The following is a 19,405-nucleotide window of genomic DNA, read 5'->3' on the forward strand; positions in this document are numbered from 1 at the left end:
TCATCTGTTCCTGACTATCTATTTGATTACAAGTTATAAATTGCTTTGATGACTTATTTTTATTATACTGGGTCCTATTTAATGTTTTTCAACACTATTCTTCTCTTTTATTCTAATATAATTTTATACTGCTTCGTTATTTCAACCTTAAATATTTTTTCTAAATTTTTTCTTTACCCATCAAAATGTATTTTTCTCTCTTTTGAACCACTGACTTTTTGTTTTCTGATTCCTTGTAGTCTTTAATGATGTAATATGCGTATAATTTATTACACATAGATAGAATATACAGAATATCTTCGCATACACCATCCATCCATTTCTCTTTTGCTTCTCTACACTTTTATGTTATTCAATTTTTTGGTATTCTTTTTTCCATCTTTTTCTTTTTAAAGAGATTTTTTTATTACATATATCAACTACCTACATAATTCTATCGGTTATCTATGGTTTTCTTTGTCGTAGTTAGTTTTATATTATTCAATTGATTTTTCTATATTTTTTTTGATATTTTCTTTAAAATTTTCTTACGTACTGTGTCCATTTCTTTTGTTATTATATTTGATTTACTCGCATAGTTTATCCTTGTTTCTGAAGTTTTAAGTTCGTTGAGATTCTATATCCCGTGTTTAAAATGATTTTTAGACTTAGTGAGTGTGATTTAGTATTTCATCATGACTATAGTTTGTGGTCACTATCTTTCTCTACTCTGGGAAAGTTAGACTGTATTTCACTTGATTTTTATCACGGGATTAAACTAGTTTATAGTCTTGTTAGTTGTTGGTAGCGTGTGGTGTTTCCTAGGCTAATCCATGTTTAATCGTTTCCTTAATAGTACTTAAAAAATACATTTGTGATTATAAGATTATTTTCTTTACATAAGCTGACTAGGCTCTCACATTCTTTAGGTTAGGCTTACAATTTTAGTAGATTTTAAATAGAGTTATTCTTATTTGAAAAAGGAAGTATGTATGCCATAGGAAACTCTTTAAATTACATTAAAGTTGATGTATTTAAAAATATGATGCACATTCAAAAGTTATATATTTTATAAATTAAATTTAAAAGGAAAAATTAGGGTGAAAACGCGTAGTGAAAACTCTGCAGTACCTATAATTATTATTATATAGTAATATATACACGGTGCATGCGTAGTAAATTATATCTAATTAAGTAAACACATAAGATTGCAAGTTTGTACATACTTAAACGGCTAAACATACACATAAATTACACACCTAGTTTTGTAGGACGACGCAATATAAAATGCAACAGACAAAATATATCAGCTCGAGATATCAAGAAATATAAAACAACATATTATACGTTCCGGGGCATTATAATTAAATAAACAAATTGAAAAACGACATCACTATATAGAAAGTCTGATAGACCTAAAGTTGGCACCTCCATATAAAAGCACCAACTTTTTACCACTCTTCCTAGGCAATAAACATCATACATTTTTTAAGAATGATCTATTTTGATTCGATCTAGCTGGTATACGCCACCACTTTGTATTGCGGTCCTTTTTGTTTTTATCAATTTCGACATACCTAGTCACTTCAGACTGTAATTATTATACTCCTAAGTCATAGTCACGGTCTTGTTTTTTTTTTTGCCATGGAGATTATATTCTAGACGAGCCTGCGTCACAACATTCAATGACTTATAAATTATAAATACATTGACACCGGCACAAAAGAATGTACAACACACAACTTTATTGACGCACGTATGCTGCATATAGTACAATAACAATATTATGTATTGACGCGCGTGCGTAGGAAGTATAGGTAGTACCTATACCTATATTAAACAAGTACCGCGGGGGCCCCCACGCATATGATGGTCGAGGAACGTTTCAAAACATCGCGGCAGTTGGTCACCCGGTTGATTAGCTTTCGATCCATTCATTGAACTCTTTCGGCGCCGCGACTTCGGAAGACGGCGGACGAACGAAAACAACAACAGAGACACCGTCGGGCGATGTCAACACGCGGTGAAAACGTCAACATTACAATACGTGAACAAATCGCGATGACAACGACCCGTTACCCGGTGGCCGGTATGCACGACGTGCCGGGGCAACGGTCGCGGTTATCTCCGGCTCTGTGTACGCGCTCCGTGCCCGCCACCGGCGCCGTCATCTACGCACCGAACACACTGTGTTTACTATAATATTATAATAATAATAATATTATTATTATTATTATTATTACTGCTGTTGTTGTTGTTATGCGTTCTTATATAGTGGGTACGTCGTCGTCGTACGTACTTATTTATATATATATTTATAATATTATACTATATTATTATATTCTACTGCTACCACTATGGTCGTCGGCCCGGTTCATCGACATCGACGGTGGCATGTGCGCCGGTCATTTCGCCGGAATCTGCCGCGCAATAGATGCGCACCTGTAACAGTCTTCGTCGCGCTGCACGCAGTCGGTGCACATGATACCCGTGTAATGATAATGCCCGAGAAATTCCACAGTGGGCAGATATGCGGTTTGTGTGCGCGCCGGCGGCGCGGGGAGAAGAGGTCATCCCCCCCCCGCCGTACTCGGGCGCGCGGCACGACCACGAGGCCGAACCCGATGCAACGCGCGGTGTTTTCCCAGTATTCGCTATGTGCGCGCGGCCGTATATACGTCCTACTGAATAAACGTATGCACGCGCGATGCGTCACGTGCCATCGCACGACCATAGACATCCTCAAGGCCGTTCTTGTAGGTATGGTCAACGATCGCGACCACGCCGCAAAAGGACGGAGAAGTGGCGCAGCCAACTAACCGACAGCCGCCTCCGCCGCCGCGTGATAAGCGTTATCACGACGGTACGATTGTCCCGCCGCGTCTTCCAACGGAAAAAAATACGAGAGTAACAAAAAATAGTATGCTGCGCATTCGTCGCGTTGTATAATAATATAGCGGCGAAAACCGTGAGCCGAATCCGTATTCATCTATTTCGATCGCCTTCGAGTTATCAATTGTACTGGTCGTGCAAAACGCCTTTTGAAAACCGTCGTGAAGTTGAAACCTAAGGCAAAGGGCGCCTTAAGGAAGGCCGGGTGTTTTTTTTTACAAGTATTTTTATAGGTTTTCGTCTGCAGAGATATGATACGACGACGAACTAAAAAATAAATACTATTTTTGTAGGCATAATATGTGTTAGTATACTCATATGTACCAATGTCAAATGCTATATACTATATTAGTATAATATACATATATGTACTAATGTACATGTAGTGATATATTAGTTTATTTACCTACTATACAGTTATCCGCCAAACTGTCGAGTATAGTCGATTTCATTCTATTTAAAATTAATTTTAAGGAAACGGTACCGTTTATGTTGGTACATAATGCATATGTTACATAATGCTAATGTAGACAATGTAGTAATATAATAATTAAATCAAAATATATGTATAATTTGTGTAAATATATTAAAATTTGAAGCGAAATATAATATTATATAGTGCAGCAGCCAGCAATAAGGATATTCAAATATATACAAGTATAAACACACTTTTAATATTACTGAGTAACACCAAAGAAAATAAGTCACCTATTATAATATTTTATTTGTTATGTTATTTTTTTTTAAAAGCATAATTAAACTTTCTATTATTGAACCATGACTGTCAACAATAAAACTCCGTATGAATTTAATTAATAAAAATGCATTCAATTTACAATTGACGTCATTTTCTAGGAACTGGAACGTACACCGACATTAAGTTTATTTTAGAAAATAATTACATTTGTGATTTTCCTAGTGTTGGACAATATTACGTAGAATTTTTTATTGCGTTATTATAAGGAATACAAAGATTTCTATAAATAAACTACAAGAATATTTAAAACTAAATATGTATATTTAATATTTTGATTTTTATTTTCGTAAAATGTTGACACAAAGTTTGAAAAAGGTCAAACAAATATTATAATTATTCAACCTTTACAAACTAATAGCATTATATGACATTATTAATTTATATTATCGTTAATACTGTTATAATTATAAAATGTTCCTGCGTCTTAAAGGATCAGTAATTAGCTATTTCCAATCACGTTAATTGTGTACAATTTAGTCTTTAGTTTAGACGTATTTCCAATTGTTAAAAAATATGAAAAGAGTCGAATAATGTTAATAATTTATTTTAATTAAATTTAAAAGAAATTCATATCACCACACTCCTTTTGCCGATTTTAGAACATTTGTCCTTTTTCGTGAATTCGGCATATTAATTTATCTTCTAAAATTTTAACTACATACTTCATCAATCAAATTTTTAATTTCTAAAAGTAATAATTAAATATCAATATCAATAATGACATCCAAAACATTTAAAAATGTATTTATATCCAATTTCAACAAATTTAAGTAATGATCCTTGATCACGTCATCTAGATTCCAGACATCTATCTATTGAAATGCCCACACATAAATATACTCGTTTTTTTTTATTACATAACTATATTTTAACAATAAAAAAAAAAAGTCAATTTTGAGTACATAAAGGAAATTGTGACAAACATTATAGGAGGGAAACAGCTATAAAATATATCTATAAGTAGAATGTTAATTTTATTGTGATGTAGGTATTATAAATATTATAATTCATAACCTATGGGAGTACGAAAACCAGCTGGACAGGCAGATGTTTCTAGAAAAATTGAAGGGCTAATCAAAGAGGATAAATCAGAGGTTGCAGAGATGACTTCGTCAGGACTCACGAAGAGGGTGGCGTGTGAAGGAATAAACCGAATAAAAACTAGAAAGACAGTTACGCGTCTACGGTCGCAATCGGTTATTGGCAACAGATAGATAGCTGGTAAGAGATTTAATTTTAAATTACAATGAGATAATAACTTACAGAATCATTCTTACAATGTTGATCAATATTTACATGAAAATAACCAAGCATTTGTAATAAAAGGGTGTTTTAGAATAATGCAATTAATTTATAGTATTTATTTTTTTGAAAATTCTTAAGCAATGAAGAAAAATGACAATTTCTGTTATAATTGTACAAACTATAGGTATACTATGTTATATTGACTTTCTATCGAGATTTGATATGTTGAATGAGAGATTATTTCCCATTAAAAAATCCGATAATTATTTGTAGTGTCGAAACATATTTTATAGTCGGTGGTGATAACTGATAAATACATCGGGAGTTTGTAATTTGAATCGAAATAAAGATACGTAATTTGCACCACCGCATTATAAATTATAATATCTCGTCACGGTCGGCTATTATAATATATAGTATTATCGTTGTCATCGCGTTGGCGACCCTCGGCTCTGGTAGCGGTTCGGAGAGACAGAGAGCGGCGACGGTATATCTATATTTATCAAAACAGCGTTTTTTAATCGGTCGACGAAAAAGTGAAAAAAAATGCGTTTCCGGCAAAAGCGTCCCGTCTGCCTGATGCCCGCCGTCTGCGGTCTCGAACCCGTCGTACAGACCGCCGCGCGTCGCCGCCACCGTTCGTAATAATATAAAAAAAATATATACATAATGTTACTGTTTTTCTTCTACACACACACACACATATATATATATATAAATAAAAATAATTATATTGTAATATGTATTTTAAATGGAGCCTCGTGCTCGTGCGAGGGCAACGGCCGCCGTGGCGGGAAATGCGTATACGCGCGCGTATATACTACGGTTGCGCGCGCACCGCCGCCGCCACCGGGGTCATTGTACTCGAAGAGAGACCGCCGCCATCTCGCCACCCTACCCCCCCGCGCGACGATACGACGACGTTACTATTATTGTTATTATTATACGACTTCGGCGGCCATGCAACGGTCTCTCTCGCGTGGTACGCGGAAAACGGAAAGGCGGCGGCGGCGGCGGTGGTCACAGGCAGGCGCGCAATCAATGAAGCGACATCGCCGTCGACGACAACGCTATAAAACACACGACAAAAGATAGGGTCACCGGGGGGGGGGGGGACTGTCGTTTCGATTTGTATTAATAAATTATTATTATTGTGAAAATGATTTTTTTTTTTAATTATGATTTTTTTATTGTCGTCAGCCGTACCGCTACGACGACGCACGTCCGTCGCAGAAATTATTGCAAAATCGTTACGACGCGAGCGACGAGACCCACGAAAACCCACGCGTTTTTCACGTGTCTTTTTCGGGGCGAGGGTGCGCGCGCGCTCCGGTTTTAGCGTTACGCGTACCGCCATCTGCCGGTCGAAGCGCGTGCGCGGGAACATTTTTGTTTCCGTACAATCTCGAACGGGTCCCAACCCCTTCCACCGGAATCGTGTTATGAACACCGCGACCGCCGCGCCGTCGACGTTTTGTAACCGGAAACGAGTTGGTCGTTGTTGTTGTTGTTGTTTTTATTATTATTAATTTCTCTCTCCTTATTATTATTTATTATTTTTCGATGTATTCGTTTAGTCTTTATAAGGTCTCTACCGTTTTGACGTGCCTCATCGCGACCGTGTCACGAAAGAAGAAACCCGGTCTTCTCGCATCCACTTATCCGTCCGCCACTGCGCGTTCCGTTCGTCTGCGTATAAAAAATAAGTACGCGGGCATATCACATTATTACAAGAATAATATGATTTAATAATATACTTCACGGGGTTCAACGGGATCATCGTCGTAGTCGGTTTGGCCGTCCGGAGCATATCATAATATATTCAATATATACGGATACGGTTCTTCGATAGATGTACATAGTGACCACATAATATAGTGTATCATATGGTGTGATAATATATACATATAAATATATAATAATATTTACATGCGATAAAAGTCGGACGCAATCGCCTCCGCCTTGAAACGTGCAATATTTTTTAATACTTAACACGACACATAACGTAATCGCAATATAAATAATAACACGTTTACGGACGAAATAACGACCGCCGAAGACCAATACTCGGAAATCAACCCTTGGAACTCGGCGGCGGAGAGTCGTAAAACATGAAGATTATCGTTTAGAAACCTAAGGATTTTTATAGGGCCATAAAACCCACTTCCCGGATATTGGCCGAGCGCTGTGTAATCGACCCTGACCACTTCTGTCTGCAGGCGCAGTGCAACGCCCTTGTTATTGTTCATCACCAGTTGTCGGCGGTCGCCGCAGGCCGAAGACTTTGCAGCCGCCGATTGTATTGCATTATATAGTATAATAATAATATTATTTATTATATTATGTTCGGCACACGGTGTTTGTTGTTTTGCAATTAGGTATATAGACGTCTCTGGAAACGTAACTCGGCCAAAAACGTCCATCGGACGTCGGTAGATCATTTTACTATTATATACAAACGTAAGAATAATATATTTTGCTATCAAATTATTTTTTATTATATGTGCAAGGTGCACGTATACAAAGGACGAAAAAAAAACTGGGAAATTTTCTCTGCTGTATGGTATATTATTATTTATTACGTTGAGCGTGTATCTCGGATACTATACGATAGAAGTGTAAATTTTGAATTAAACGTTAAATCATAGTACACAAAAAACGGTTCTGAGCGTCAGTCTATATATTTTCTAAGGATATTCCAATATTTTCTTAATGACATTTATATTGCTATTTAGTAATTATTTTACTATTGCCATTTTATTCTGATATACGGTAAAATGTAATAATAATTTTTGAATAATAACAGACATTGTCAAAGGAAAGATTGGTATTATCCTAGCTATGACCAGTATGACCAAAATATAGAATGATTCACCAATTCACATCCGTTTTTTTTTCATTTAAAAATGAATTTATTTAAATTCTGATTTTTGGAATTTTTAAATACAAGTACTTAAAGACCATATATTTTAATTCTTATATTATTTTGTATATTCCTTAAAGAGTGTCTTGTGTTGATATAAACTTTTATTTTTCAAACGAGACCTGATTTTTTTAATATAAATAATTTAGTGTATAATTATTTTTGAAATGTTATATGTAACTCATGCAACATTCTAACGAGTACCGTTCTAACTATTAAAATGTTTATATTATGAATAAAATTCTTTAAAAATGGACTCGCAAAATTATAAAATAGATATTATCTCAGATTTGGTATTTATTATAGTTATATCATTTTTATTAATTATAAATATTGATAGATTAATATGAATTACTTCAATTTTCAAATTACCACCATATTTTCCAAACCAATTAAGTACTATGGATCTATTATCCTTAGTACACAAAGTTAAATAACTTGGCATCGTCGAAGTTTGTAGAATTCATTCAAGTAAAAACAACAACTAGAGTATAATAAGTTTAATTTTAACTACGATTTAAATATATAATTATATTACATTTTTTTAATTAATTAAAAAATATTCAAACTACTAAAAAAAAATGTTTAATTTACATATACAAATTTTACCGTAATTTGATCCAGGTTATACATAACTATAAGAATATTTAATATACCTTTATACTTAATTAAATTTTCATAAACTTAAAAAAATATTTTTTAATCGTTTCTCAGTTGTAAATTTGATCTTGATGAATATTGTTCTCATAGGAATAGTTGCAGAGAAACTTTCTCCCCTCTATTTTATTGACCGGATGTCTAAATAACTTGACCATACTTGGGTATCACACTTCCGGATCCCCGCAAACGGAAATTGCGCAGCGATCAATAGATCTATAAAATAGCATGTGATAATTATCATTATTGTTACGCAAATATGGTACTCCTAAAAATATTGAATAGATACACATTGTATACTTGTTAAAAAAAAATTAAAATTGCATAAAAAAAAGAAAAAAGAATAGGTAATAAAAAAATGCAGTCATGAATATAATAATATAATCATTTTCGAATGACCTAGTGGGCACGGTTAGAGCCCATTCATTTTATTTTCATTTTTAATTCATTGAGTTCAACTATAAATTGTATTATCTAGGTGTGTGTGTTATTGCCTTTTTTATGAATGACTTGTGAGTGTGACATCAAACGTACACACATACGCACACAGGAAGTTGCATGTCACGCAGATTAGAAAACTAGACAGACGGTTTTTGCGTGGGAAGGGGAAGTAATGGTATACACCGGAAGGAGGAATATAATGGCCAAAGAGTAGATTGATGTTAATAATTGGAATCTATGAAATCAATCTAATTTATTTTTTTTATATATACATGAACGTTTGACTTATAAGTAGGTAATTATACTATAATTTATAGGTAATTATATCTGTATCTGTTTAAATAATAAGAATAAATATCTAAAATGTTATTAATATGTATTTATACGTACTTATACTGTTTACTTTATAGGAAAATAATTATTTATACTACATACATTTGAATTTAGAAACCAACTTAAATGCATGTCTATTAGAAAAAATTCAAGACATTAATAATACTGTAATTACTGTAATTTATTTATTAAACATCCATTAATAAATTATACTCGTATATCTCGTATAATCTAATGATTTAAACAAACATTGGAGATGACTAGCAATTATTTTACAGCAAGTTTTACAATATGTAATAATTATAATGTATAATTTAACAGATGTTATAGTGTTACATAACAGCCATAAAAATAGTATTATATAGGAATGAAAATATTTCAAAACTAAAAGTATTAACAAATATATTTTTCATTGTCCTAAATAGAAATTTGTAGTACATAGATTGTTATGGGCCATATTCTTGGAACTACTTTTATTACACTTTTAATGGAAATTTCAGTTTTACGGCGTTCATTCGTCAGAGTTAATGGCGTTTATTAAACTTTTAAACGTAAAAAAACCGGTAAGGAAACAAGAACATTATTACTTATTACTGATTAGTAATACGTCACAAGTGGTTCAAACTTCAAGTGGGAAATTAAATATACAATTGTAGCTTATAATAACAATATATACATAGATCTGGATATACAATGATTATAATAAATGAAAATAATTATTATATACATAGACATTTAGACTATAATTTATCATTAGACGATTAAAAAATTTAATTTAAATAAATTAAATCCATTCATCATTTATTTAAACATTGACCACGTTTAAAAGGAATGAATGAATCAGATATATTAAAACCGAAAATCATACTGAACCATTACCAAATTTTATGATATAAATAATTGTTTCATAGTAAACGGTAAACGATTTGATAATAATAATTAAACGATTTATTTTATTTTTTGTCCGAAAGAAAAATTAACATTATACAAACTGCGACAATTTATTATATATATAAATACTATGTACATCACCGATACGATAACACATATGTATAATTAGGGGCGCAATTTCAATCACAATACTGAGGGTGCTGAAACTCCTCTATCTTTTTTTATAATGTTTTTTTAGGTTATGGATACCTTATGTGACAATTAAAATCTAAATTAACATGAAACAATTTCCTGGTGCTAATTTTAAAATTGGGGGTTCTAAGCACACCCAAGCCCCTCTAAGATTGCACCTATGCATATACATTAATCATTTAATTAAATATATACTCGTATGTTATGGTATTTGTATAGCTATAGGTGAAATACCAAAAATGATTTTTTTTTAGAGTAATATTTTCGTTGTTTTGACTCTGCATGTTTTCTTTGAGTAAATTCATGTCGAATAACCGCTTATTTTGGAATTATATTTAAATTTAAATTTTAAATTGTTTAGCACCAATAATTGTTTGCCATTTTGGCTAAACATTTGTGTAAGTTCCATTTTAAATACAATATTACACGACACAGCACTTACTATAACCTAACTTGTGATAATCTTGTCCTTTTGAAGGAGCTCATATTTAGAGCTTAAAAACAAATTTGGATTTTCCTTACAAATTTGTCTCCAACATAGCATATTAATTAAATGATATATGTACAAAATATCACATAGGTTTATTATGATGATGCATTTATATATACCTATAATATATGTTATCGTATCGGTATGTAAATAATATCTATACATATAAATTATGTATATAATTAAATTATTATAAATATATAAATTAAATTGTCGCAGTTTGTATAATGTTTCTTATCGGTTTTGTCGCGGTTTACATATTGACTTTTAGAAAAGGTGTGATTTTGTTGCAGTTTACATACAGCCGTTTTAAAAATAAAAATATAATCTTAATTTTCGAATATTTTTTTAAAAAATTATAAGATTACTAATACTTGTATTACATTTAAATGTTACTCATAATTTTTAAAACTTTATAAAATGTGTGATCAACCGCTATTTATTTGTTTTCAATTATCACAAATTAAATATAAAATTAAAATCAAACTGGTACAAAAGAACGTTTTATAAATTATTGTGTAAATAAAAATTTTTGTGACACATAAATGTGTGCCCAACGCAGTTTTAATTGGTGTATATTAATATTATATATACAACACTTATATATTATGCAATATATGTATAAAGTAATTCTTATACATACATTTTTTATTTTTTATTCTGAGGAATATTTTTTTTAAAAATACGAATATATAAAAATCAAATTTCAAATGAGTATTTAATTAGTTACTTAACTTAAATGAGTATTAGTAAGTTAATAACTTATAACTTTATAAGTATTTTAAGTTTAGATAAACGGAATAGTATACAAAATACAAATTACAATTATTTCGGCATTTTGCACAGTACCTTACTTATACTATTCTGGCAAACCTCTCTTTTTCTATGTTGCAACATGTGCCGAATCTTATATTATATAAATAATTATGTGCCATAAAAAATAACAATTTTTCATAATTTAAAATTATGCAATATGTATATTGTATATATACTAAATATATATTTCTTAGTATACACATTTAGATTACTAATGAAGTCTTATTTCTTACATTCAATTTAAATTTAAATAATATTCAATACATAATAATAAGATTAATTTTAATATTATTGCAATATTTATAAGTGATTATAAATGGTGAGATTTATTATAATAACATTTGAAAAAAATTTAAATGACGCAAGTGTACCATTCATAATATTAAATGAGTCGCAGGTTAATCACCATTAATTTAAAGTTCAGATAAGGGAAGTAGAAAGGCAACTCGCAAAATTTTGATACACCACGCGCACTCAGCATAACATGTTTAAGTACTTATAATTATAAACTCGTTCAAAATTTGATTTTATATTCTGAGTAGAATGCATCGGTCTTACAATAACGATGTTTATTTTATGTGTATGTATGTGTACACGATATGTATAGTCAATAACATTTTTCGATCTTCAACTTTGAGGTTCAAATTTAGTTTGTAATTTAGAAAGTTAAAAATTTTTTCAAAGTAATCAAGAAAAATGAAAAAAAAATTAAGGAAAAACGGAAATTTTTAGCCAAAACCAGTTTTTAATCCGACAAAATAAATTTAGTGTTTTGGTGCACTTGAAAATACATCTTATAAATACTTGAAATTTTTACAATAGCGTTTCCATAAGAATTTATGATCATTTCTTACAAATAATACAATTTTCATAATATTTCGACTCTTTTCGATCTATTTATATACATTTGTAATAAATAATTAAAATGCGGACAAAACTATATACTTTTAGATATTTAAACAATGAATAACAATGTTATTTATTTTATTATAATAATTTCAAAGTAGGTATTATTTGTGAAAACTTAAAACTTTTATGTATATTATTAATTTTACTACACCCAATAGTATTTTCAAATTATGTAGATAAATTTTAAAATAAAATCTATTTATACTAATATACTATGAACCTATTCATACACTATTTTACGGTAAGGTGGTATTAATTAAAAAGTTAATATAAACAATTAAATATTGATAATTATATGGTATAAATATATATTATTTTAATAATCATATACTAATAGTATAATAAATATAATGTTTTTGGACAATTTAAATCGACCTTCTGTGATATTAAAAATAAAATTAATTACTGTAATAAAAATATCATGAAGCATATCATGAAATTTAAGTGAACTTGTGGTATAGGTCTCTACTTAGAATCGTTTTTCCTATACAATTATTTTTATCTTTTTTAATCACTCAACACCTTATATACTTACAGTCTGTTACAGAATTACGGTACCCACTTCTTACCTTGAAATTGTCAAAAAAGCATTGGACTTTATGTAATATTAAATTAAATTAAAGGTGTGTAGTGTCATTTAAAACGCAGTAAAAAATTTAATCAATATAATGATAAAAAAAATATTTTTTTTTTCCAAAAATGTTATGTAAATTTAGCATAAAATTATGTAAGAAAAGATATTTCCGAAAAAAATTAATACTTTTCGATAAAATTAATGTTGCATTAAAAAAAACACCTTGTTGTATTACACTGAACATTTTATAACTGTTAAAGCATTGCATAATGAATAAAACGTATCTAATTGTTTAAGCAACACTTTTTAACCCATAATTTTTGACAATTATAAATGTAAATAACTATACGTATTCATTATTTCTAGTTATTACTTATTACCTACGCTATATTTAATTGACTAATAATTCAGTATAAGATATACAGTAAATCATACTATTACTAGGTAGGCAATCCTAATAAAATAGTTCAATTATTTCAATCAAAAAGTAGTATAGTATTAAGTATCATATTACATATTCAAATAAAAATATTTATAAAAGTTACTTGTAATATGATCAACAATAATTTGTACCTAGTACCATATTTATTAATTTCAATTGTAATATAAAAATATTATTTTATATGATTAAACAAGGTTAGTAATTTTATCCTAAAATATTAATTACATTTTAATTTCATCGAAGAGTACTTCCTATTATGTCTATTCAGTTTACTTATTTTTTAGACAGATAGAAAATATTAAACATTATAAAAAAATATTTTTATTCTTCTTATATTTCAATTTTTTTTTAATGAACTAGGACGATACCTATATGAAATATCCCTTTATATAAACTTATAACTATTACTAGGGAATCTAGTAACAACTACAAAATCTGTACAATATACCGAGTGCTAAAAAAAGTTATGGCTTAGAATGTTTTAAGATGATAACGGTATTCGAATGTAATAATATATGCACGATAATATTGCAATACGCAAACGCAATAACATAATTGTACATTACGATTTAGAGACGAGTTTTGAAACGCATCCTAAATAAGGTAAATAGGATCACGCAACCGGATGCACCGGATCTAGCTGAATGTTTGAACTTTAAATTGCTTTGACAAAAGAGATAAATAGATACAAATTGTGTGTATAAAATTTCTACTGTTATGGCATATATTACACTCGAAGGCTGATCTCGCCGAGGGCTTTGATGTATATTTGAGGGATATAATTAACATAAAAATTGTCGTAGAGGTATATATATATATATATTATTAATATGCCACCATAATTTAGGAAAATTTGTGCGAAAAGTAACATATAGTCAAACTTCGAAAATATAATACAATTTTAAAGGTAATATAAATTTCATTAATTTAAACTAACAATTTACAAACTTAAAATTATGCTTTTTGTACAGTTGCACTACTATAGTTGCTATCAATTTATCAAGAATTAATTGTATCTTCAATTTTCATAATATATAAACAATTTTTATTCCATTTTTTTGAAATTGCTTTTGAATGAATGCATTAATTTTATTTACTTTGAAAAAGATATGGGCTCCTAAAATCATTGAGCCTCACCATCATAATACCCCTTAAATTGGGTATAATTATAGTATAGAGATGATAAACTGGTAAAGTATACGAAAGTAGTAAAATCTAATTCCGACGACCGATAGACGACAGTTACAAGTATAATATTATTATGTCTTAAATACATTCTTTCGAGTAAAAATATTGCGTCATGCTACTTCACACCTAACATTTATTACTCTATAGCTACCTATTATGATTAAAATTTTATAACATTGATTGCTTATCCTAAATCTTATGTTTATGTTCGATTTTTACGCCAATTCAACATCGTGTACCTACCCTGCACATTGCACAATAATCAATAATTATAAACATGGAATAGAAAAAGAACAGATTGTTCACGCCGACTGTGAATGCAATTTCAAGTATTACGTATAAAAGTTGTTTGCATAAAAAATTAAACACCTGGTGATGGCGTTAAGCCAAAACTCTAACAGTCGTCAATATTATTGTGCTCAAAAATACATACAATGCATACAATACAATACAATATAAACCTACAATACATTAGCATACTGCATTTACTATTGGGGAATTCCTAATTAATATATATAGGTATTCAATATGCATAAGCATAATATGTTGTTAACTAAAGAATATATTATTATTAAAAATTCACTTTGTTCGATGTGCTTAATTATAATTTAACCAGGACAAAAATTAAAAATACATTTAATTGTTTTTTTGAACTATGAAGTAAAATAACTTGTTTACTTTTAAAATAATCAGGTATCGCTTTAAAAATATATTATTAATACAAAACTTAAAGTTAAAAAAAATTATAAAATAAAATAAGCAAAATATTAAATGATTTAATTATTATGATCAATTAGCATAGTCATTGACTACGGAACAGGTTAAAAGAAGAACGGTCGAATAAAAATTATTATAATTTGTATATAGAATGTAGAAATTTTAAAAACGGTGTACCTATAAAATGTTTAAAGCCTTTTTAATTTATTCGGATAAAGTACCAGTGAAAGATTAATGTAGATAAATTAATACATTAGAATTTAATATTTAGTGAAACTTATTAACATGTGTCAATAACATGGGGAATTAGGGACATAATGTCAGGAATATGGGTCAGTGGTCAATGCTCATATTATACTTATCCAGAATTTCAAATCGTATACATTAAACATTATATTATATTTTGGTTAAGTGATAAATATAAAATAATAAGACATTGATAAGATATGATATTCAACATAATATTATTAGGTATTATTAATAAGAATTGAACGAACAGAAAATAAAGATCTTACATTGATCGTCTGTAGTCTGACCTTGTTTTGATTTAATGATATCGGCATATTCTCATTAATAAATAATATTTCGGATAGGACATCGAAATAACTGATAATAATGGTGATTGGTGACTATTAATTATATTAAGCAGTAGTCAGCAGATAATAAAAAAGTTTAATAATTTATTAATATCCATTTTCGCTAATATTTTTGATATTAGTTGTTCATATTAAATAATAATGTATAACATTATTGTGAATATTTTTCCTTTAATTTTTATTATTGTAAAAATATAACTAAAAACCTAACACATTTAAAAAATATATTCTTGGTTTCAGAAAACTCAGTATGATTTATTTATACAGGTATAATATATTTTTGTTAATTACGTAGTATTATTATTAACATTCCATATTACTTTGTTTTAGAAATTTTGTTAAATTTTTTTTTTTTTGGTTAACAAACAAATTATTATTGCAAATAGACAAACAAAAGACTCATTCAAGCATGTTCCACACACCGTATTTTTAAACCAAAAATCAGCGTAGTCAATGGTTGTAAATTACCTATATATGAAATGTACCATATTCGTAAAATATAATGAGATTACAAAAATGAATGATAATACATGTTTTTAACTACAACAATTAAATACCGTTGATTTAGCATCAGGAACTGTAAAGTGAATAAATTATAAAAATGAACTACTTTATAAAAAAATGTTCCAACTCTTTTAAAAATAATTATTTACATAAAATAACTAACATTTTGAAAAAAAAAGCTTAAAATAACAAATTTTCAATTACTCTCAAAGTTAACCGAATATCAGATATAATAATTTTAAGTAGATATTACGTTTCCATTACAATCTAAATATGTATATAATTATTTTTTAAAGGGTTTCTTTCCTAGGATTGGGATGTTATTTCACGGTAATATTTATCTTACAATTCAAAAATTCAAATTTAATACATCCATTACAGTGACCTACTTAATGAAGAACACATTTAACATACTATATAAGAAAGCTAATTTCTCGGTTATTTCTTAATTCGTAGAATCGATTAGCGAAAACACCTCCAAAATACCTCTGCCTTAGATTATGCTGTACTTATTTCAACGTTATTTCAGGGTTCATTAGCAGAGCGGGATTAGTGCAAGGGGAAAGATGGTGAGTGAGAAGATTTGAAATTCCGTAAATGTAAATAATGTTTGTGTGAAACAGAAATCTATGTAATTGATGTAGGTATGCAAGTTTTTGCACACAGTTCCATGTTCAACAAATATGTCATCGCTGACGGATTGTTTAATAAATTTTATAGTCGTATGACTATACTGAGGCAGAGGTGACGACTAATGCGAGCACTTTAACTAGTGTTAAAGAAAAGGGTAGTCCGGTAAAACCTTTCCGCCGGTGGGACAACGGTATTGTAAAGTGGACTTTTGCCTCTGCGAAATTACGTTAATCGGGACAGCTGTTTTTCGCACAGCCGTATACACATTATGGGCGTCGGGCGGGCGTATAATAAATACATAAATTATAAGCGCTGTTTGGATTTTTGTTATACGAGCATTTAAACAGACCACTTGTATGATTAATATTTTACGTAATCAAGAAAGAGAAAGATGTAGATAATTTATAATGGTTGAATATTGACCTCGCCTATCGTCTATCACCCCTTTATACCGCAGTTAGGTATAATTTTTTTCTTCATAATCAACGACCACCACCACACGTCCGACTCGGATTTGGCCACCTACGCCCTATGAAGTGGTTTGGTGTTTATCGTAAAACGGATTGACCGTTTTTACAATAATTTACCATGTCCGGCATGTACTATAATATGTTACAATCGGTTTATCACATTGACCTTACAGATTGTCCGCTCGAGAGTATACGACTTATCGACAATAATAATCAATGCATACTAAATAGCGTAACTGACGAACGGTACGTTTCGGGGCCGGCAACGAAATTCCTACGTAATTTTGATGAGTGGTGACGACAATAGCTGACAACCTTATTATTATCTACGTACAGTCGGTGTATACGTCTGCGAATAATGCGCCGAGATGGCGCAATAAACCGTGCAGTCATGACGTCATCGATTGCTCGACACGTTATCGGGCACGTCCGGGTACGGTTAACGGGGCCAAGGTCGCGGAGAGGGTGAAGAAGAATACAAACAGTGTGAGGGGGGGTGTTTACGGAGGTGAACGAGGGGAGGGGTTATTTGGCGGATCTGAGACGAGACGAACACAATACACCGTCTCCGATAACATCAATAATAATGCCTGTCAATACAATAAAACGCGAAGTATAATGCGTTCGTCGATTGCACATTATTATTGTAATTTTTTTTGTACTCACACGATTCAATGATGGCGACGGTCCCGGCGGATCGGGTCAGCAGTGTGGTATTGGTGGAGTGCGACGTCGAGCCGAAGATGCTGCAGGTGGAACACGGGGGCGGCGGTGCGGGCGGCAGCGGCGTAGTTCGCCGGTCATCGTGTAGTCACCCGGCTATTTACGGGCCGAAATCCAGTGTCCGAGCGTGCCGGCGAAACGGTCCGGCCACCGAGATCGCGGTGCGTGGCGTTGCGAAACGAAAAATGTAAAAAATCGAAACAAAATACTAAACAAATTATTGGAAAGTGAAAATGCCGGTTTTTTTCCCCGCTCTGCTGTTGTGGTTCCGTTCGCAATTATTATCGTTCGGTTTTGCACGCAATCGTGTATAGCTGAACGCGAAGGACTTTCGGCGAGAGAATTACGTTATCAATCATATGGGTGAATGGATTAACACGGGCACATGAGCTACTGCTGTTACGACGATCCGTGATAACGAAAAATCGTTCTCGAGCCCGAAACTCACGTGCACAATATCGCAGCTACGCAAGACGAACATATGGCTGGACCTCGTTTTTCGTGCACCGGCAGATCGCGCCGTGTCCCAGAAACGGCAAAAATCTTACTTTACACTTCTACAACAATTATTTTCGTTCAATCGATGTACTCATTCGGAAATATTTCGCGAATTTCGCGGTTTTGCAGACGCCAGAAACCTCACCGTGTTTCACTGGATGACACCACATAAAATCGCAGAAAATGTACAGGTTTTTGGGCGAAATCAATATTAAGTGCGCAATTTTCCTGATTCCGATTAGAAACTATACCTCATTCAATTACGGTAATAGTATACACACACGATAAGAGATTGATTAATAATAACAAGATACCGTGAAAAGTTTTTAAGGAAATTCGGACCTAATTTATCGTCTTGGCTATTTGGTAGTGAAAAACAAGTGCAATAAGAATTTGTTTGAGTGTTTGACGGTGCATGCCCACCAGAGAACGTTCGTGCACCGGACTCAATGCAGAATAATATACGAATATTATAATGGCAGCAGAACGGCGGTGCAACGTTAGATGTTTACAAATATTTTTTATTTGAGTGATG

General features: G+C 31.0%; 1 protein-coding gene across 2 annotated transcripts in view; it reads right to left on the reverse strand.

The window, feature by feature from the left end:
• LOC132919084 (3-phosphoinositide-dependent protein kinase 1) overlaps positions 1 to 18,747 on the reverse strand; it is a 168,071-nt gene extending 149,324 nt beyond the window's left edge. For both annotated transcript variants that reach the window (XM_060980532.1, XM_060980609.1), the window contains exon 1: positions 18,316 to 18,747. The gene's annotated coding sequence lies outside the window, so the exon portion shown is untranslated. The remainder of the gene's footprint in view (positions 1 to 18,315) is intronic.
• Positions 18,748 to 19,405: the final 658 nt, after the last annotated feature.

Source organism: Rhopalosiphum padi, chromosome 1 (genome assembly GCF_020882245.1).
Source record: "Rhopalosiphum padi isolate XX-2018 chromosome 1, ASM2088224v1, whole genome shotgun sequence".
NCBI classification, from domain to species: Eukaryota; Metazoa; Arthropoda; class Insecta; order Hemiptera; family Aphididae; genus Rhopalosiphum; species Rhopalosiphum padi.